Raw genomic sequence first — 23,643 nt, 5'->3', positions numbered from 1 at the left:
GTTCAAAAATATATCATCTAACGATTAAAACAGCAAATTCACGTCAAATCACTTAGTCTCAACAAAATAAAGCACGAAAAACGAGGCATTTAATATCAAATTAAATCACATTTCAAAACTATTATATTATATTCAGACACAAAAATACTTTTCTTTAAACTTAAATAAAAATCTTTATGTCTCGAGGGCCAGTGTACTGGTAGGCTAAAACCGAGAGGTTAAGCCGAAAGCTAAATACTAGACATAACCGAGAGGTTATACATAAAAGAATAAAACAAAATATAAATATTATTATAATAAGGCCCAATTAAATAGAAACCTGCGTTAAGGAGAAGCCGAGAACACTTAGCCGAAAGAGAAGTCGAGAGCATCTACCTTGAGGAGAAGCCTAGAGCACCCAATGTAAGGAGAAGCCCAGAGTATCCAGCCCAAGAAGAAACCGAGAGAGTCCATCCCAAAGTTCGGAAGATTTGTATAAGAGTTAATTTTGTCAACCTGATTTTAGTGTTCTTGGTCCTTGTTGTAAGAACAATAATATAAATGGTTTTTTCAGTTTTTTTTTTTAAAAACTTGAATATAAGTTTTCAGTTTTAGTTTTTCTTAATATATTTATTGGATTATTATTTATTTAAAAATATTTATTACGAAAAAATGTGAATTTGCTTATGCTTTGCAATTTAAAATAATTTTAACACACTTTCTTCTTCCCTTAGACAGTTTTCTTCTTCTTTCACGCATAGTCCCCATTCTTCTTCCATCTCACATAGTCACGCACAATACCCATTCTTCTTCCATCTCACGCAGTCAGTTCCTGTTTTTCTTCCTTCTCAGAGTGAGTTTTCTTCTTCCACCTACAATTTCCTTCTTCTCCTTCATTTTCAATCTTGTTGCTCTTTCTCACTCTCTCGGTCTCCGCTTCGGCTTACTCGTTTTCAGTTTCTCGTTCAATTGGTTTTCACTCTCTGTTCAATTCGTTCATCCGCATCGTTGGATCAGAATTTGTCAATCTCTAGCGTAGCTTCAAGTTGTTCCTACAATTAGGTAAGGTTTTTTGTTTTTGATTTGATTTTCGTTTTCACTTTCGCTTCATTTTTATTTAATTTTTAACTGATGTGTAGCGTAGTGACTCTCACATTTGAACCCTTGGATTAGTGTTTTTTTCAAGTATTTGTTGCTATTTTGTTTTTTTAATGATTAATTTCTGTTTGATTTTCGGATTAAACTGCTGATGATTTTGTTTTAAGTGCTTCAGTTCTTTATTTGGTACAAAATGTTGATTCATAGGTTATTGGTAGATTATTTGATAATAGGTGTAGGAGCATTGCTGTTGTGATGTTAGGCAGCATGTATATTATAAAAATAGAGGAGGATCTGTTTTTAGCACAAATTGATAAGAAGGTCAGGTGTGGTTAATGGTATAGTGTGGGAGCTGGTTTGGTTTTGGAGCTGGAGAAGGAAGTTGGATGCTGAGATTATGTTAAGTTACCTTAACAATTATATTAAACTAATTTTGATGGTAAATTTTGAGTTGAAGACATGTAAAGTTAATTAAAGTTTAATAAAAAAGGTGAATAAGAGAAGGTTTATATATAGAGTGGTGTTGGGACAAGGACACATGATGAATGAGAGTGGGTATAAAAGATGTGCAGAGGCATGCACATGGTGGTTTTAGTTATGGTGGTTTTACTATAAAATGGAGTCTATATAGTAGAAGGGGACAACGTTACGAGGTTCAGGCATATGTCATTACACCTTCATTCCACAATTGGTTAAGATCATCAATAAGAGGTTGCATGTAAACATCTATTTTATTAGTTGGGTTACTTGGGCCAGGTATGAGAGTATGCCATCTCATTTGCTTAGCAGATTCCATTGATGCATACAGTCTTTGTAATCTTGGAATGATTGGCAAATAAAACATTCTCTTCATTGAAATTTTTTATATCTTCCATTGTCACCCTTAGAAGGAAAATACTGAGAAAGATGACAAAATTTGCATTCCATTAAATAGTTGTCATCCTTGTAATACAACATGCACCCAGCCTCACAACAATCAATTTTTTGGGCTTTCAACCCAAGACTTGACACAACCTTTTTGGCGTCATAGTAGCTTTTTGGTATGAAATTATCTTTGGGAGCTACATAAACCAACAATTTTATGAAATAGTCTAAACATTTTTCAGGTGTATGCCAATTCGTTCTAGCCGCTAGCAGTTTGATGGCTATTGATAATTTTGACTAAGTGGCACCATCATAAATAGGTTCATTTGCAGTTGCTAACATATCATAAAACCTCTGGGCTTCTACATTAGGTGACTCTTCTACATATTCATCATTGTTGTCCATGTCACCATAATGACTTGTTATGTCTGTTTCTTGCATGTATGCATCATACACCATATTGGTCACTGAACCAACATTATCAATAGGTTTCGTTCTTCCATGGCTACTAGATGCATAACCAACATTATCCTCACTTGACATCTCTTCTCCATGTTGAACCCAAAATCTTGACATTATTTATAATAAATAAACTATAGACAATGTGAACAAAAATATGAGTTGAATATTAAGAGAGAAAATAAAAATTGGACCTTCCATATTTAGTTATTGAAGTCATATTCGATAACAGTTTAAAAACTGTTTTTCATTTGATTTTTTAAAAAAAGTAGTTTGAGTAGTTTCTTTCCAAAAATTATTTTCAATTTAATTATATTTGAAATTAAAAATGGGATCATAATAGGTTATTTCTATTTAAATTTAATTTAGATAACCAGTCAGTACGATTTTTTTATACAAATTTAATAACAAATTTATCTTACATATATTTAAAAAAAATATTTTATTTAATATTTCTTATTTATTTTATATAAAATCAACACTTCCAATCAAGTATTTATAATTTAAGAATTGGGCAGTTAAAATTACATTTTTTATAAACTTAACGAATGAGGTAAAACTGAGTCTGTGTTGAACTAATATTATTTTATCTCTCCTCTCTATGAATAAAAAAGAGAAAAAAAATGCAGTGAATTGAATTTTCTATCAATTATATAATTTTACATATTTTTAAAACATACTTCAAAATAAACTTACCTAACAACAAGTTCTTTTTTTCCTATCTCTAAAAAATAATGTTTTTATTTAATTCTAAAACATTTATTCGCAACTGCACTACAAAAATAACAAACCAAAATACAGTAACCCTAACTCAATCAACCTGTATGCAATAACAGGCAAAACAAAAAGAAAGTAACATTTTGATAACATAGGAAAAAATCCAAAAGCTACACTGGGTACACTAGGTTACCGAACACAGTATTTATACATTTTTTATACAAGAATGAACATCCTAGCAACTTTTCCATAAATAAGTTGCCATCGCCAAAAAAAACTACAAATTAAGGACTAAGCATCCTCCAAGCAATAAGGTCCTAGACCTTCAAACTTATGCATTAAGCATGAAACTGCAAAAATCTCAATGTTGGTAGCAGCACCTTATACAACAGAGAAGCACTTTCATAAAATTCTCTACCACACACCAACATAAATGCAAGTAATGGAATGAACTCTGGCCAACCTTTACAAGAACAAAGAGGCACTTTTGCAGTCTTAACTGCATCATCCCGCCTATTTTCCTGCACCATTCATTCTACCTTATTCCCACCATTCTTCCTCCAAGAGCCAAACTGCATGATTATATAATGGCTGCAACAAAATCTTCTCAAGCCATTCTACTCATAGACATAGCTATTTCCTGCACATAAAGCTAATGTCTCCTGCTATACCTCATCCAGGCTTTTGATTTTCTTCTCGTACGGGTCCACAAAGCAGAACCTATAGACCTTTGACATTTCTACCTCAAGAGCTACATAGTTGTTCTGTTTCGCACCTTAAAAATATCCTTCTAGATGAAAATAAAATTCTATTTCCATCATTGTGCAACCTGCACTATATGGATAAAAGATTCGTCAGAGTACCGCAGTTAGCATCTAAAGAGTAGCATTTTACTACCTAAATTATTCAGATTCATGGTTGCACTCAAAACTGAAGTTTGCTTCTCATAGATTGGCCTGCTTAGGCTTTCTCCCAACATCTGATAGACCAAGAGATCACTAACACAAACTTTTCGTCAATTATGCAGCCAGAACAACCTGCATAGCTTACCCTGACCCTGAGAACTATGCTTCTGGACCCGCACCAGTAGCAGAGCTACATAAAGTCCACATCCTACTTCTACACCAGCCTCATAATGATATGGAAACTGGGGGATCCCTGGGGAGGGGTTCAACACCTCTGCTGCTACTATTAATTCCTGCAACACCTTAGAACTGCATCAACATTGATAGGGTTGGTCTACTTTGTGTTGCCCTTCCTGTATTCCTTCCCCTTACCTATAACTTCTAATACATGGAAGGGGATTCAGGACCTAGTCCGAGAAGGAGTGATTGAAAGAAGGGAGTCCTATACTTCATCCAAAATTAAGACTTAAGTTGCGCAATCTGGAAAATCTATTTTGCATCAACTGTTCCTTGCTTGAAAATAAGGTTGTTTCCCTGATCCCAAATACACCTCACAATAGCTGCCCAAATACCTTTCCACACCAAGTTTTGATTGTTATTCACCTGTACCAGATGAAAATTCACAAAATGGCACTTCACTTCATTGTGTTGCACTGATAGAATACCAATCCATCTGGAACATGTGGCCCAAACCTTCTGTGCAATCATGCATTCTATGAACAGATGTTGACTTGACTCCTCCTTGTCCTGACACATAGCACACAAAGGAGTAGGCACTGACACTCCTCTCCTACTTAATACCATTGTTGTTGAGATTCTATCCAACAAGACCCTCCATGTCGTAAACAACACGTTGGGTAGCACTTTTATCTTCCAAAAACACTAGAAGAGGTCATTACAAGGATCAGTTACGGGGTTAGCTAAGTGATCGTACGCCGATTTCACTGAGAACACTCTTGATTCTTCATTCCTCCACACCTGGTAGTCCTTCACATCCTTATACCGATTGGTTTGAGATATGAGCCTTAAAAGGTCTTCCTCCATAATAGTTTCCCACACAAACCTAGCACGTCTCCACCTTAAACTCCATCGCCATTCTGATCCTACCCACACGCCAGCCTCACCTACCTTTTCTCCTTGGTTCAAGGATAAAGAATGCTGTTGAAAATGAAGCTTTGATTCCTCCAAATCCATGAAGACAACTTGAAGACTTTGTTGCTGAGTTTACGGTTTAGTTATAGGTAGTTTAGAATTTGCTAGATCCACTCTTAATCAAATTCACAATTGAATCAATTTGGTTTTAAAAAGAAAAGTGTTTTTCAAAGCTAAGTGAAAAATAACCTGTTGATTTCTCATTTTAATCGATTGTTTTTCCCTCAGCTTGTGTGAAGGGTTTTTTGAACTGATTTGACTTTGGTTGACTTAAACTGTCAAACCAATTCAACCGATTAAATCGACATTTCAACCAGTTGATTTTTGAATTTCTTAACAGATTTTCATAAATCTGTTATATATGTTTTCTGTTGTTTTCAAACTATTTTGGCTCATGTTTAGTTGCTTATAACGACTAGTTTGAAGAGGTATGAAGTTGGGATTACCCTCCCTATTTGAGTAGAGAGAAAAGTGATTCAAAATACATTTTGTGAAAGTTTGGATTCAAGAAAGCAAGATTGCCTTGGGCTGTGCTTTGGTTAAAAAGTGGATTAGTAGCAATTGTGATTTCCTGTAATCAGGTGTAATCTGTTCCATATTCTCTTGTAATTGTTTTTCAGTTTTAATACTTGTAATCTGTGTATTTGTAAAGTCAGGGGGTTGTTTTGAATGTGTGTGTAAGAAGTCAAAGAGGGAGTGTGCTCTTGAGTGGTCAAGATCACCTATTTGAGGTTGTGGTGTGTTGTAATCTGTTGTTGATTACCTAGTGGAATACCCAGTGGTTTTGTGAGGACTGAATGTAGCTCTGGTAAGGAGTGAACCAGTATAATTGTTTGTGTGATCTTCTCTCTTTCTCACTCACTTAAAAATTGTTTGACTTGTGATTTTATCTCTGCTGCCATAAACAATCGATTAAATCCTATTTTCAACCTATTGTTTTTCTGATAATAATTTTTAATCAATTTGTTTTCTTGGCTGATCTGATTCTTTGATATGTAAATCATCATTAATCTTCATTCTTAGCCAATATTTGCGAAAAACTTTCCTTAAACAATTCACCCCCTTCTTGTTAAGGTCATTAATTCTAACAATTGGCATCAAGAGTTAGGTTCTTGAAATTTTTTCAAGTTCTGTTTTTCAAACCTGTTTTAATGGCTGACAAGTTACCTTTTTGGGAGGGAGCTTCTATCAATAGACCACCTTTATTCTGTGGTGTGAACTATCAATTCTGGAAAGTTAGAATGATTTTTTTTATTGAATTTACAGATAAAGGAATTTGGGATGCTATAAAGAATGAACCTTTTATTCCAAAAGTAAAAGAAGATGATGTGTTTGTTGATAAGCCTTGGTCTGAATGGACCGAGACAAATAGTAGGAAAGCTAAGTTTGATTGGATTGCAAAGAATATAATAACTTCTGCATTGAGTTGTGATGAATTTTTCAGGATAACTTCTGGGTAGTTTAGAATTTTCTAGATCCACTCTTAATCAAATTCATAACTGAATCAATCTGGTTTTAAAAAGAAAAGTGCTTTTGAAAGCTAAGTGAAAAACAACCTGTTGATTTCTCGTTTTAATTGGTTGTTTTTCCCTCAGTCTGTGTGAAGGGTTTTTTGAACTGCTTTGACTTTGGTTGACTTAAACTGTCAAACCAATTCAACCGGTTAAATCGATATTTCAACCGGTTAAATCGATATTTCAACCGGTTAAATCGATATTTCAACCGGTTAAATCGATATTTCAACCGGTTAAATCGATATTTCAACCGGTTAAATCGATATTTCAACCGGTTAAATCGATATTTCAACCGGTTAAATCGATATTTCAACCGGTTGATTTTTGAATTTCTTAACAAGTTTTCATAAATCTGTTACATCTGTTTTCAGTTGTTTTCAAACTGTTTTGGCTCATGTTTAACTGCTTATAACGACTAGTTTGAAGAGATATAAAGTTGGGATTACCCTCCCTATTTGAGTAGAGAGAAAAGTGATTCAAAATACACTTTGTGAAAGTTTGGATTCAAGAAAGCAAGATTGCCTTAGGTTGTGCTTTGGTTAAAAAGTGGATTAGAAGCAACTATGATTTCCTGTAATCAAGTGTAATTTGTTCCATATTCTCTTGTAATTGTTTTTCAGTTTTAATACTTGTAATTTGTGTATATGTAAAGTCAAAGGGTTGTTCTGACTGTGTGTAAGAAGTCAAAGAGGGAGTGTGTTCTTGAGTGGTCAAGATCACCTCTTTGAGGTTGTGGTGTGTTGTAATTTGTTGTTGATTACCTAGTGGAATACCCAATGGTTTTCTAGGGGCTGGATGTAACTCTTGTAAGGAGTGAAGCAATGTAATTGTCTCTGTGATCTTCTCTCTCTCTCACTCATTTAAAAATTGTTTGACTTGTGATTTTATCTCTGCTGCCATAAACAATCGATTAAATCGTATATTCAACCGATTATTTTTCTGATAACAGTTTTTAATCAATTTGTTTTCTTGGTTGATTTGATTCTTTGATATGTAAATCATCATTAATCTTCATTAGGGTTTAGGGTTTAGGGGAAAAACTTTCCATAAACAATTCATCCCCTCTTGTTAAGGTCATTAATTCTAACAAATGCAACCTAGGGAATATTTTTTTAAGGTTCAAATTCCCAACCCACATATCCTCCGAAAATCTAACCTTATCGCCAACTCCTAATTTCCAACATGTAATTTCCTGAAACCATCCATCACCTCCTCCCTCGCGACAGACTTTAGACAGGTCCCTCCACCATCATGATTGAAGCTTCACTGGCGTACTACTATTATCAGCAGTCGAGCCATATTTAAACACCAACAAATCTCTCCATTTCCCTTTCTCTTCAGTTAGTAAACGACACCTACATTTAGCCAGAAGAGCTTGGTTAAACTTTCTAATGTCTTTAACACCCAACCCGCATTCCTCTTTAGGTTTACACACATCCTCCCATATTACCCATGATATTGTTCTTTCTTCCTTCCCCCACCCCCACAAGAACATCCTTTGGATGCTGGTGATACTTTTACATACAAATTCCAACTTTTTATAGAATGATAGATAGAAGAGAGGAAAAACTGAAAGGATAGATTTTATTAAACAAATTCTTCCTGCCAATGACAGGAATCTCCCTTTCCACGCACTGAGTCTTGCTTTAAGTTTGCTCAGGATTGGCTCCTAGAACCTTTTCCTCCTAGGGTTACCACCCACTTCAAGCCCTAAATACTTGAAAGGAATCAACATCTGCGTACAATTCAAGATCTTAGCGTAGAGATCCAGGACGTTCCTTTCAACATTTATGCCTACAACCTTCGACTTATGGAAATTAACCTTCAGGCTTGATGCGAGTTCATAGCCCCTCAAAATAGCCTTCATAGTGATTACATTTCTATAGGAGTCTTCACATAGAAAAAATGTATCATTAACAAATTGAAGCATGCACACCTCTATCACATTCCTACCAATCTTCAAGCCTGATAGCACATTTGCCTTTATAGCTTGTCTGGCTAACTCAGCAAGGCCTTCAACTACTATGATAAACAAGAATGGCGCTAGAGGATCACCTTGCCTCAACCCTCTCGTCAGTTTAAATTCTTCAGTAGATCTTCCATTAACCAACACCGAGACCGAAGTAGAAACCAATCACCCTCTGATCCATGAAATCCACTTATAGTGAAACCCCAACCTCTGCATCATTTGATAAAGAAAATCCCACCTGACCAAGTCGTACGCCTTTTCATAGTCCACCTTTTGACATAGTCCACTTCTCCCATTCCTCCTGAGCTCCTCTACCACTTCATTCGCCATAAGTACGTTATCCAACATCCCTCTATCCATCAGGAAGGCCGACTGACTCTCATTTATCACTGATGGTAGAACAGACTTGATTCTATAAGACAACACCTTCAATATGATTTTATATAGAGAACCCACTAAGGAGATTGGTCTATACCGATCAAGCTTCGAAGAGTCACTAACTTTAGGGACCAAGGCTATAAACAAGGCATTACATCCTTTTGGTATGCTACGTGAATCATGGAATTGTGCCACCGTTGCTACAATGGCATTTTTCATAACATCCAAACTTTTCTTGATGAATTTAAAGTTTATCCATCTGGACCAAGACTCTTTGAGCTATCACATTGCCACACCGCTTCCCGCACTTCTTCCTCAGTGAATTCAACAATAAGGCTAAGATTTTCTTCCATAGAGAGGGTTTTAAACTCAACCGCACTTATTCTATGATGGAGATCAAGCTCAAGAGGACATGGAGGCCAATCCACAAGATCAAGAAGAGGTGGAGACACAAATGGAGGACGCCCATGGAGGTCAAAGTCCACCTCAAAGGATTACAAGAAGCATGTTCAAAGCTTTGGGAGCTAGAGGACATTTATTTTCTCTTTTTGTAATTTCTTTAGTTGAAGGTGCTTAGAGGGAAACATTAGAAACCTCTTTTGTTTTAGCATCTTTTAGGCTTTAGTTAGGAGCTTTAGGAGGGGGGTGTATTAGTAGATAGGTGTAGGTGTAGTTTTTGGGAGGTGTCATAGTAGAAAAAGGTCACACCTCCCATGTGACTTGTTTTTGGTGGGAATTTCAAATGAGTTTATTTGAAATTTCCCACCTATTTTTTCAGCACCTTAGGCTATAAATAGAGGTGCTTCCTTTGTAAAATTCAGATTGGAATTAATCTAAGAAAACTCTACTCAAATTTTGAGTGACCTTTGGAGAGCTTTTGGAGCCTTCTTCTCTAGTCTTATCTTGATGGATCAATGGAGTCCTCAAGTGGCGGCTTCACTCTCATCTAGGAGCATTCCACACTTCTAGTGGCGAGATCATCCATCCTCCTTCAATCTTCATGAGCATTCTCTTCTCCTTCCTTTCTTCTTCTTCAATTGTTCATGTTGCCTTGTGTTCTTGAGTTGTTTAGTTTCGGTTTTTCTATTTTCCAGCACTATGTTCTGTTTTTGTTTTTAATTTCTGTTTTGGTTCGGTTCATTTGATCAATTGTTCAATTCTGTTCGGTCAATTCCAGTTTTAATCTCTTTGTTGATTCAATTTGACAATATTTGGTTCATCCAAATGAGTTTGGGATTTGGTACTAGTTTTTGGTGAGTTCTTGTCTTAGAACAATGATCCAACTCTAAGAAAAAGTGCCTCTATAATGTCCAGCTCAAGGTGATTCCTAAGAATGTCAAGAATCATTCTCTATATGGCTAGTGGAATCACATCATTCTAACCCCAACGTCTTTAGTAGCCACAAATCTGTCTTGGAATAGTTTTTTCGCTTCTTTTTTAATAACTTCAGGCTCCTCGCACTACTGACCTCCAAACTCAACTCCTTTGATGTCATTCCTAAGTCTTCTCCACCTTAGAATTGAGTGATAGTATCTTGAACGTGACTCCCCATGCTTTAGCCAATTTACTCTCGCCTTTTGACTAGTGAGAGATTCTATCTTTTTATTTGTCACCCTCATCTGGCTAATGAGTTCCATTCTTTCCATCCTAGCACTTCCCTCCAGTTCGCCATCTGCATCTTGGCAATCAAGTTTTTCTATTCTATTCAGGATTCTGCTCTTTTTTAAGTCAAGATTACCAAACACATCCCTGTTCCAGAGTTTTAGGTCGTTCTTCAGCATCTTCAACTTAACTCTGAGTTTGATCAAGTCATTCCCTTGTGTAGAGTACAACATCCATTTCTCTTTCACTAGCTCCTTGAATCCCCTTCTCTATGTGCCATGCATCAATAGTTTTGAACAGTTTAGGGCTTCAGTCTTTTACCATAGACTTCACCACTAAAGCATAATGATGAGACACTACCCACTGTTGGACACACTGTTTACACCCCAACCAATTATGTAGCCACTCATCGTTTACAAGCACTCTATCCAACCTGCTCTTAGCTGATCCATTTGATTTGAACCATGTGAACTTCTTGCCAATAATAGGCAAATCCAACAAAATATTTTTGTCTATGAACCCATTGAAACCAATTATTTCATTTGATAAAGCTACCCTTTCACTAACACCTTTCCTTTCGTTAACATTCTTGACTGCATTAAAGTCACCGCATAGGCACCACGCCATGCCTTGGTGTGCCATTTTGGTGTTAGTCAAATCCTCTCATAAATCCCTATTTTCACCCAAGTTACACGAAGTGTAGACATTAACCATAACACATCTATTCATTGATAACAGATGTTGGTCGGAGATTGCTATATACCCATTTCCCATAATATGCCTTTCATTACAGAAGGCATATTTATGCCACATTGATAGCACACTACCAACTCCATTATCTCCAATGTTATTGATCCACCCAACCTTATTATCCCCCCACAAAGAGTAACATCTGGCATCCGAGAACATGTTTGTTTTTGTCTCTTGAATACATACAAATTCAGCACCCTCACAAACTATAATTTGTCTAAGATATCTAGCTTTGGTGCCCCCTCCTAAGCCTTTTATGTGCAGGTTTACAATTATAATAAGAAACCATTCTTGGTGCCCTCCTCATAAATCCTCATGACCTCGTAATCTTTTCCAAACATTAGAACTCTTTGACTACCTCTTTCCCATTCCCGTGACATGTGAGGCCTATTTGTTTGCCAAGCTCCCACAAACTGATCGGGTCCTCATTAGCTCCTGTTTTCCAGAATCAGATATTACAATTGGTAATCCTCCCATCAGAGATGGATACTGGACTGTTGTTTAACCTGGATAGAAAAGAGTTCCCACCTAACACTGAACCCACACTTGAATTTGCTTTCATCCTTGGTTGGAAACTTATTTCTCCCAACTCCCACAAACCTTTCACTTTGCATTGGTGTGGAAGAGTACGAGAGATGCTTCCCACAGCCACTGCCTCTTCTCCGTTAATGTGCGCGAACTTCATCATTGTAGAACTATCCCTAAGAGACCCATTGATAGCCTGTCGTTTTGCTATCACATTAATATGATTCTGGCGTAGACTTGTCTAACACTAGATAAATGATAGTATAATTGTGGCAGATGACCCCAAGTCGTCTCCCAACGAATCCAATAGTAAAATCAGTAGATCAATGTTTAGAATATCTGCAAGCAATAAAAGTTAACAATAACAATAATAATAAAAAAGGGATTGAGATAGTTATGCAGGAAATATAAAAGAGATTTGAAACAACAACAAAAAAGCGGTTGATCCCCAAGTTCTTTCACCATTGAATTCTTCATAGGTTCTTTAAAGATTAATCTTTTCTCAATCCTCCAACAGAGTTAAACCAGATTGAACATGCGCCAATCTAATTCAACTGAAACTCACTGGCAAAATATGCGTCTACTAGATTAATCAATACCTACTTTGTTCCATGCATATACTCCATGAGAATGCTTATCTCCTCTCTCTTGAATCATGCGCCCAAGAAATTAATTAGAACAATGCGAACTAACTAAGAAACCAAAGTTTAAGATAAGGAAGACTCTCAATCATGCGTTCAAGTACAACCTCTCACAAAAACTAGTTTTCCAGGAGATCAGACTATTAAAACAACTGCTATAGAGAATTAAAAATCGAAACTTTTATTGAACAAAACCTCAGAACTCAATGGGGAATTACAAAATAATCAACCAAAAAGGTTTAGCCTTCCATGCGGAGGCAAACCAAAATAATTACAAAGAAGAAAATAAACTAAGAAAACCCTATGAAGCTCCCCCTTTTCTCCTTGATGCTTGTGTCCTTTTATAGATTTTTCTACTCCAAGGATCTTGGGAAAATATTCTAGTTTATATTTTGTTAACAGTTTCCAAGTTTCCAACTTTGCAGAATTCTTGTATTTTGCAGAAGATTTGCTTCCAATTCTGTTTCTGAGATATTGTAGATTTTATTTTCTCTTTCTTCTCCTCATAATTTGTTTCCTGTTTTGGTTCAAGAAGCAACTTGTACTTTTGCAACAAAGGTAGATGCTTCCTCCGGATAATTTACTTTAAAAACACAAAATTAACAAAAATAATAGTTAAGGCCCAAATAAACCCAATTATAAGAATATTAATTAAAAAATGGATTTATTTATTATTATAGTCCAATAATCTATAATTAAGGTTATTGTGTGTGAATAAATATATGTTCATCACCCATCTTTTTCCCAGCCCCCTTTGTGAACAAAATCTGATATTGTACCATCTAAGCATCCTTGAGCTCGTAGACCATCCGCAGGCATTGGACCAACACTTGATCCCACTGGAGCTAGAGGTTGGCGCCGAGCCCCTGCTCCTCTCATCTCCTCACTGCTTTCGTGGAAATCACACAACCCGTGGCTTTTTCCTTCCTCACTGCAGGACCCAAGTTCCGACACAATATTTATACATGACTTGAACAAAAGTCTCTGATAAACTAATAACTGAAGTTACTATAGTGGAAAGTCTCAAACATACTTAAAAACCAAAGAGTGTAGTTGTTGCATGTAAAGTAGGAAAGAGGAGGAACAAAACATTTGTAGTTTTAAGAGGAACAATGTGAAAATTAGAATGATGATAATACTCTCAGTAACAGAGTTATGATAAATTGAATTGAAGTGAAGAAATAGGGTAAAGTGATGGGAAATTTAGTGTAGTTTGGGGTAGGTTTTGATGATGTTGAGAATGTAATAGAGGGAGGTGTGAGTCGGTGAGAGGTTATGGTTTGGGAAGAGAACCAAAAAAAAATGTAAACCATTCCTCTTTCCTTGGCAATGGCATTAGTCAGTTATCACTTGGTCAATTACCCCTAATGTTTACGAAATACATAAAATATATTATGGATATTTTAGAGATTAAACAAATAAATGAAAACTCTTTTTAACTTTAAATACAAAAGCAAAAAAGCAAAAATAGAAACCCAATATGTTTAGTTTGGTTTGCTTCCTATGATCAACTTGTAAGAATTAGTGGCCTTAACAAGAGGGGGAGGTGAATTGTTTAAGTAAAATTTTCACAAATACTGGTTAAGAATGAAGATTGATGTTGATTTACAGATTAAAGAATAAGATCATCCAAGAAAAAAAATTTGTTGAAACTGCTATCATAAAAGCAATTGGTTGAAAATACAATTTAACCGATTATTTGTGGCAGGAGAGATGAAATCACAAGTCAAACAGATTTTAAATGAGTGAGAGAGAGAATATCACACAAATAATTATACTGGTTCACTCTTTACCAGAGCTACATCTAGTCCCCAGAAAACCACTGGTAATTCACCAGGTAACCAACAACAGATTACAACACATCACAACCTCAAAGAGGTGATCTTGACCACTCAAGAACACACACCCTCTTTGACTTTACACACAGTCTGAACAACCATCTGACCTTACAAATACACAGTTTACAAGAATTCAAACTAAAGAACAATTACAAGAGAATATGGAAAAAATTACACTTGATTACAGGAAATCACAGTTGCTCTTAATCCACTCTTTAACCAAAGCACAACTCAAGGCAATCTTGCTTCCTTGAATCCAAACTTTCACAAAATCTTTTATGAATCACTTGTTGTGTGTTTTTCAAATAAGAAGGGTAATCATAGTTTTATAGCTCATCAAACTAGTCATTTTAATAAGTTAATCATGAGCCAAAACAGTTTGTAAATAACTGAAAACAAATTTAAGAATTTGATGAAAAGCTGTTAAGAAATTCAAAAATCAACCGGTTGAAATGTCGATTTAACTAGTTGAATTGGTTTGACAGTTAAGTCAACCAAAATCAAAACATTTCAAAAGACCTTTCACAGGCTGAGCAAAAACAACCAATTAAAACGAGAAATCAACAGGTTGTTTTTCACTTAGCTTTGCAAAACATTTTTATTTTTAAAAAACCAGATTGATTCAGTTGTGAATTGATTAGGAGTGGATCTAGCAAATTCTAAACAACCTAGAATGAAACCCTGAACACATCAACAAGATCTTCAAGTTGTTTTCATGGATTTGGAGGCATCAAAACTTCATTTTCAACATTCTCCCCCTATTTGAAGAAAAATCCCGGGGTTGCTTTGGAAGTTCTGTTTAGAATCTGGCACAACTTGCAATCACAAAAAGATGCAAATACAAGAGATAATCTATTCCAGATATATCAAGTATCACATAACCAGTTTCCACTGGGTGATTTTCAAAGAGGAACATAAACCAAATTAGTGTGAAAACCAATTACACACACATGCATGTAGCAGCAGAAAAACAACCTGTTAAAAAACAGGATTAACTAGTTAAAATCATCAAAGTTTAGCAGTTATCAACATAATAAGTGCAGAATTAGATGATTACAACCTCAAAGCCACTTTTTCCCTTATTTGTCTTCACAAATAGAGTGTAAGAAGGGATAAAAATAGCACAGATTAAGGTAAATCTTGTGAATCAATGATTCCTAACTCATTCCTTAATGAGAAAAACCTGTCCTCGGATAGAGGTTTGGTGAAGATGTCTGCAAGCCGTCTTTCAGTGGCAATGAATTGTACCTCACAATCACCATTATTTACATGATCATGAATAAAGTGATGCCGAATCTCAATGTGTTTGGTTCTTGAGTGCTGAACTTGATTTTTTGTTAGGTTGATTGCACTTGTATTGTCATAAAATAAAGGAACCTTGTTTACTTTCAACCCAAAGTCCTCAAACTATTGCTTGATCCACAAAATTTGAGCACAACAGCTCATTTCAGCTATGTACTCTGCTTCAACAGTGGAGAGGGCTACACAGGCTTTCTTCTTGCTCTGCCATGATGTCAAACTTGAGCCAAGAAGATGACAGGTTCCACTAGTACTCTTCCTATCTAGCTTGCAACCTACAAATTTAGAATCAGAATACCCAACAAGTTGTATAGGGGAATGAGAGGAATACCATAGTCCAAAAGTAGATGTTCCCTTCAAATATTTTAGAATCCTTTTAACAACTTTGAGATGTGATTCCTTTGGATTTGACTGGAATCTACCACAAAGGCACAAAACAAACATTATGTCTGGGCTGCTAGCTGTAAGATAAAGCAAGGATCCTATTAACCCCCTATATGTTGTTTGATCAACAATAACTTCACTTGCATCAGCATCCATATAGCAGTCGGTAGGCATTGGTGTTGAGGCTTCTTTGCAATTCTGCATTTCAAATCGTTTGAGTATCTCCTTGCAATACTTTGATTGATTTAAGAAGATGCCCTCTTTGGATTGCTTGACCTGCAATTCAATAAAGAAGGAGATTTCTCCCATCATCGACATCTCGAACTCCCCCTGCAATGCTGTCACAAATTCTTCACACAGTCTATCATTAGTTGATCCAAAAATAATATCATTAACATATATTTGTATTAAGATAACAACATAATTTGACTTTTTAATAAAAATGGTTTTGTCAATCTTCCCTCTTTCATAGTTGTGAGATAAAAGAAAGTTACTTTACCTTTCATACCACTGTCTAGGTGCTTCCTTGAGACCATACAAAGATTTTTTTGAATTTGTATACATGATTGGAATATAGATAGTCTTCAAACCCGGTTGGTTGTGAAACAAAGATTTCCTCATTTACAATCCCATTTAGGAAAGCAATTTTCACGTCCATTTGGAACAACTTGAAACCATTCATACAGGCAAAGGCTAGCAATAATCTCACAACCTCTAATCTTGCCACTGGTGCGAAAGTTTCGTCATAGTCTATTCCTTCTTCTTGATTGTACCCTTTTGTAACAAGTCTTGCCTTGTTGCTTGTGATTACCCCTATATCATCTAACTTGTTTCTTAATACCCACTTTGTTTCTATGAGATTCATCTGATTTGTTCTAAAACTAGAAGCTACACATCATTCCTTACAAATTGGTTAAGTTCCTCATGCATAACAACTATCCAATGTTCATCCTTGAGTGCTTCATTGATTGACTTGGGTTCAACTTTGGAGACAAAAGCCATATGGTTGCAGAAGTTTGATACCGTCCTCCTTGTAGATACACCTTTATTAATTTGCCCAATGATGTTTTGTACTGAGAGATCTCTGGGAATCCTTCACTCTTTAGGAAGTTCACACTGTTGCAAATTTTCAATCGGTTGTTTCACAGTATGTACATATTCCTCTACAGTCATAAGTCTCTTATTATAAACTCTATAGGCATGACTAGTTAAGGAGTAACCAAGAAAAATACCATTATCGACTTTTTCGTCAAACTTACCAAGATTGTCTTTACAATTGTTTAGAATTTAGCATTTACACCCAAATAACTTTAGATGTCTTATGTGAGGCTTCCTTACATTGATTAATTCATATGGAGTCTTTTTCAGAATGGGCCTGATAAGAACACGATTTATTACATAACATGTTGTACTGACTACATCTGTCCAAAAGTATTTGGTAAGGAGGATTTATTCAAGATTTTTCTTGCCAGCTCCTCAAGCAATCTGTTCTTCCTTTCCACTACACGATTCTGATGAGGTGTCCTTGGTGCAAATAAATTGTGAAAGATGCCCAACTTATCACAGAAGGCGCTAAACTTCTCATTTTGGAATTCTCCACCGTGATCACTCCTAATGGAACCAATGTTGCTGCAGTAGGAGTTTTGTAGCCTTTTGGCTAGCTTTTTAAATGCAGATGTAGGCCTCACTTTTTGAATGGAGAAACATTGTCCATGTAAACCTGGAAAATTCATCAACCACAAAAAGAGCATAATAATTCCCTCTAAGGCTCATAGTTCTTGAAGGACCAAACAGATCCATATGTAGAAGCTCAAGGGGTTTTGAGGTGGAAACTATGTTTTTTAGTTTAAAAGACCATTTTGTTTGTTTCCCCTTTTGACAAGCTTCACACACATGATCCTTCTCAAACTTGAGTTTGGGTAAGCCAATAACAAGATCATTTGAAATTAATTTGTTCAGATGATGCATATGAATGTGTGCAATTCTTCTGTGCCAAAACCATGATTCTTCATGTTTGGTCAAAAGACAACCAATGGATGTGGAATTTGAAATATCAAATAGATAGACATTATTAATTCTTTTACCAACCAACAACACTTCATTTGAATTTGGTAGACGAATCTCACAGGAGTTAGTTTTGAATGTGACTTGATATCCTCTATCACAAAGCTGACTTATGCTGAGAAGGTTGTGCTTGAGACCTTCCACATAGAAGACATCATGAATCAGAAAACTGTTTTCATTACCAATAGTACATTTTCAAAGGATCTTTCCTTTATTATTATCCTCATAGGTCACTTGGCCTTCTTGCTTAAGAATGATGTTGACAAACTTTGATACATCTCCAGTCATGTGCTTGGAGCAGCCATTGTCCAAGTACCATAAGAGCTGGTTTTTTTATCAAGAAATTCTACAAAAATTAAAATCAGGTGGCAAGATCTGGTCCCCTAATAAATTTGGGTCCATAGATGTTAATTCGATTGTTAGGAACCTTACGATTCTTGGGAACCCACTTTAGAATACCTTTAGGAACAGAAAATTTGCGAATTTTGCAAAACCTAACAGAATGACCATTTCTCACACAATAGAAACAAGAAAGAACAGGTTGTTTCGACTTTTCAATCGGTTAATTTTCAGTAATGGTTGAAAAAGGTTTTGAAATGCCACTGTTCTTGCTTTGTGGGTTAAAACCCATACCAAATTTTTCAAAAACGCAATTTTGAGATGCTAAGACATTTTCAAAGTTGGATTTTCCTTTTGAAATTCTATTCACAATTTTCACAAGATAAAACCATTCTTTTGAAGAGATTCACAATTTTTGCAAAAACTAGATTCACACTTGCAAGAAGAATTTTGATAAATCATTTCTATGTTTTCAAAATCAGTTTTTGAGTTGTTCAAATCTTTTTCCAAGACCTTGACTATAATTTTCAACCAGTTGTTTTTACTTTTCAACGAATTATTTGAAAAGGTTAATTTATGAGCTTCTTCATGAGCCTCTTTAAAAGCCTCAAGAAGTTGATAATAACTATCACATTTGGCAGATGAGGATGTACTTACACTGTTTGATGCAGAATCTTCTTTTGCCATCAGACATAAGTTTATTTTGGAAGCTGCAGAGGATGATCCAGAAGAGAACTTGTCATTGTCCAGCCAAGCATTTCTTGAATCTTTATGAATTCTTTCAAGAGTGTCCCACATATCTTTAGCTGAAACACACTTTGAAACTCTAAGAAACTCATTAGAATCAAGAGCAGAAACAATGATATTTTTAGCAACACTGTCAATATGATCTTTTTCACTTTCAGAGAAAATGGTATTAGTTTCAAACAAAGGTATGAAAGAACTGTTTGTGATGACTTCTCAGATTTTCTATCTATAGAATCAACAAAAAATTTCATTATCTTTTGAAAACCATGGATAAACTTACAATTGGAAAATCCAACTTTGAAGATGTTCTTGCATCTCAAAATTGTGTTTTTGGAAAATCAGGTTCAGGTTTTTATCCACAAAGCAAAGGAAATGGAATTTCAAAACCTTTTTCATCTGTACCAGAAAAACAATCGGTTAAAAGGTCGATTCAACCGGTTGTTACAAATTTCAATTGCATGAAGAAAGGTCATTCAGTTAGGTTCTGCAAGTTTAGAAAGTCTTTTGTTCCTAAAGGGATCTTTAAATGGATTCCAAGATGTTTTGATGGTTCCAAGGATAAGTCTAACACAAAAGGTTCCAAGTTCTTTAAGGGATCAAGTCTTGTGATTTAACAAGCTTTGTTTTGCAGATTCTTGATTCCATTTGAAGGATTAGTAAAGATCAGGATTTCAAGAAGATTTATTGGAAAGACAATGTCTTGTCCTGATACTATGTATTTCTTACATTTGTGTACCTTAAATATGAAGGATAATTATTTGTTCTTCTCATTCTTGAACATTAGTTTCTAAATCCAATCCTGAATTTTTCTCTATGCCTATACTTGGATTATGATTAGCTTGTATTCCTTCTGTTTTTTTATACAAATTTGTGTGCCTTATAAACCTGGATTCTTGTATATAGCATGGCTGTTAAAAATTTGATTTTCTCAAATTTTTTCATTAGTGCAGAAATTCAACCGATTGTTTCTTCGAAACAATCGATTGTTTTCACTCTGTCAGCACTGGGAAAATTTGTTTTTAATTTTTGAACTCTGATTTGTTATTCTATTCAACTCAGTCATGTTTGTGGTCAACAATGTCTTAATTACATCTTTGAATACAAAATATCTCTGCAATAAATGTTCTTTATGAATCAGATTCCTCCTAATCTTGGAAATTAAAACTGCTTTTAAAGTTTGGTCAAATCAACATGTGATTTTCTGTACTTTCTGTTATGACTGACACAAACTGCTTTATAGTTCAGATTTGATTCTTTTTTCTTTTTTGAAAACAACACACATAATACCAACTTTGACCAAAGGTTTATGCTATATATGTGATGCAATTAGCTGCTGTTTTCACACAAACAATCTGTTGTTCTTATTTTTTCCTCTGCTCTAAGTTTTCTATGTAGTGTGCTAAGTTCTTCTTTGATTTGAGTTATGGCTACAACTCCTCCATCTTCTAAAAGGATGAAAACAAGAGCTTTAAGGAGTGGTGGGAAGCTGGAAGGATGGTTCTCAGGAGAATCTGAACTCATCAACAAATACCTACATGAAACAAGTAGGAAAATTGTCAGCATACCCAAGCTTGTCTCCTTCACTTGGATGAAGCAACAAAATTTGACTGTTGTGAGAAGCCTCCTCAAGGAGAAAAGATTGAAGAGATTTTTTGAGCTCACTGGAAACATTTATCCAGACTTGGTGAAGGTATTTTATACTAACCTTTAATTCAATGGTGACTAACTTGTCTCTAATGTTAAGGGTGTAGACATGGTTATCACCAATGATGCATGGACTGTTGTGACTGGATTGAAGTTCTCTGGGGTATGAATCAACAGAGGGAATATAGGGGTAGTTGAAGAATTCAAAAAAATGCAATTCTACAAGAATTGTCTCAAGAATCCCCTCTCCAAAATAAGAAATTTTTCAGTTAGAAGGCTAAAACTTGATGAAAGGCTCATAACTTTCATTGTGTCATGGATCATCACACCAAGGGAGAGCAATCACTTCACTGTCTCTGAGGAAGACCTGTTGCTGATCTACTGCATTATGAATAAAGTGAAGATCAATTGGATCCACACCATCAAGGACCATATGCAAAAATCCATAAGGTTAAGTGACTTCCACTATCCCTATGCAATTTTAATCTCTAAATTTCTACACTATTTTGAAGTGGATATTAAAGAGGAGTTGGCTAAAATTATCAAGCCCTCAAGTGAGATTAACAGTGGATCCCTAAACAAAATGGGATTTACTAAAATAGGTGGGAGATGGGTTAGCAAAGATGGTGACCAAGCTGGCCCTAGTGGAACCAATGTTGGTGATGAACTTGAAGATGCAACAACTCAAGAGGAACCTGCTACTGAGACTCAAGAGGCTGGTCCTAGTGATGGTTACATGGGAGAAAGGTTGACTTTAATGTCTCCTTTTGAAAGGTTAATGATCAACCGCATGGACGCATTTGCTGAAAATCAAAGGAATCTTCATGATTTGTGAGTCAAGGTTCAATCATATGGATTCACGTTTTTCAAACCTGGATGAAAAAATAGAAGAGGTTCAGAATCAGCTTCTAGAGTTACAGTTTGAAAGAAAGAACAATCCTTCTTTTTAATTGTTGGTTTAAGTTTTTGAACAATTTCGTTTTTTTTATACTATTTTTTATCCTTCCTTTTGTCTATTTGTGAAGACAAATAGGGGGAGAAGTGTTGGGATATGTAATGTTCTTATTATCTGCACTATTAATGCTTTTGAACATTGCTATAACTGGTTCATGATTGAAATTTTAAAACTGATACAACTCTGATACAAAATTTCAACCGGTTATTATTGCGAAATAACCAATTGTTTATCTGTGTTGCACCTTTGTATGTTTGACTGGTTTCTCACATTGATTTGGTTGATTTTCCTCTCTGAAAATCACCTAGTGGGAATTGGTTTGTGGTACTTGTTTGATTGGAATAGATTATCCTATATGTCTCTCTTTGCTTATGAATGCAGGTTGTACAGATTCTAAGTAAGAACATTCCAAAGAGCATCCCAAGAATTTGTCTCCATCAAATATGGGGAGATTGTTGAACATGGGAGCTTTGATGTTTCAAATCCATGATGAAGCTTGAAGCTGTGCTGCTCTTTATTTTGGGTTTAGTCTAGGGTGTTTAGAATCTTTGTAAGATCTTTCCTAGTCCCTTGCACAAGCTTGATCAATCTGTTTTGTTAAGGAAAAGTTTTTTTCTAAGCAAAGAGAAAAACAATCGGTTGAATTATTGAAATAATCGGTTGTTTGTCATTTGGCTTGTTTGAAGGTTTTTAAACTATTTTTGACTTGGTTATGTAATTTCCTAACCAATTCAACCGGTTAAAACGACTTTTCAACCGATTGATTGTAACACTTCATAACAACTCTTTAAAAAACTTGTTAATCTGTTTTGGATGTGAATCAAAACTATTTTGGCAATAAATGCTGCCTAGAATGGCTAGTTTAGTGTGCTATAAATATAGTTTTTCTTTCAAAACAAAAAACACAAGTTTTATATCAAACAAAGTGAGATTGAGATTGATTTGAAAGAAGTTTTGCAAGATCGCTATTTAGCTGTGCATTGGTACAAGGTTTGATCATAAGAGCTTCCTGATTTCTGTAATCTCATGTGGTTTCTATTCCTTTCATTATTCTTGTGATTGTACTTTTATAAACTTGTAAATGTGTGTGAAATCTTGTAAGTCATAGGGTGTTTTGACGTGAGGTGTGTGGTTGCAAAGAGGGTGAGTGGGTCTTGTGGTTTTCAAGGTCACCTCTTTGTGGTTGTGTTGTTGTAATCTGTGAGTGGTTACTACTGGAACCCAGTGGTTGTTCTGGGAACTGGATGTTGCTAAAGGTTGAGTGAACCAGTATAAAATTGGTTGTGTAAATCTCTCTCTCTCACTCCTTATAACTGTTTGTTTTAATTCTGCTTTTGTTGCTGCTATAAACAACCAAACCGATTGAAATTCTGCAAACAGTTTCTTAATCATTATTTGATTGCTTTCCTTGATTGCTTTATCTGTGAATTGTGTTAAAGCTTCATTCTTGATCAATCTTTGCGAAAATATTTGATAAACAGTTCACCTCCCCCCCCCTCTTGTTTAAGCCATCAATTCTTACAAAGTTAACCAAAACCAAAACATTTCAAAAGACCTTTCACAGGCTGAGGAAAAACAACTGATTAAAACGAGAAATCAACAGGTTGTTTTTCACTTAGCTTTGGAAAACCTTTTTCTTTTTTAAAAAACAAATTGTTTTAGTTGTGAATTGATTAGGAGTGGATCTTGCAAATTCTAAACAACTTAGAACGAAACCCTAAACACAACAACAAGATCTTCAAGCTGTCTTTATGGATTTGGAGGCATCGAAGTTTCATTTTCAACACATTTGTATTTAATCCTCCTTTAAATGGAACAAA

The 23,643-nt window shown here is 35.4% G+C and overlaps 1 long non-coding RNA gene across 4 annotated transcripts; it reads left to right on the top strand.

The window, feature by feature from the left end:
- The first annotated feature begins 665 nt into the window (after positions 1-665).
- On the top strand, positions 666-23,113 carry LOC137818850 (uncharacterized). Of its 4 annotated transcripts, XR_011082156.1 has the most exons (4): positions 688-832; positions 937-1,041; positions 20,608-21,318; positions 21,471-22,001. It is a non-coding gene; the product is annotated as an uncharacterized lncRNA (long non-coding RNA). The 4 variants fall into 4 exon arrangements; XR_011082155.1 differs by lacking the exons at positions 20,608-21,318; positions 21,471-22,001 and adding an exon at positions 2,184-6,434 and having other exon boundaries at positions 666-832; XR_011082154.1 differs by having other exon boundaries at positions 680-832; positions 20,608-22,001.
- The last annotated feature ends 530 nt before the right edge of the window (positions 23,114-23,643 follow it).

The sequence above is a fragment of the Phaseolus vulgaris genome, chromosome 10 (genome assembly GCF_000499845.2).
Source record: "Phaseolus vulgaris cultivar G19833 chromosome 10, P. vulgaris v2.0, whole genome shotgun sequence".
Lineage (NCBI taxonomy): Eukaryota > Viridiplantae > Streptophyta > Magnoliopsida > Fabales > Fabaceae > Phaseolus > Phaseolus vulgaris.
Note: the sequence above shows the minus strand (reverse complement) of the source record. Positions and strands in the feature narration are given on the sequence as shown.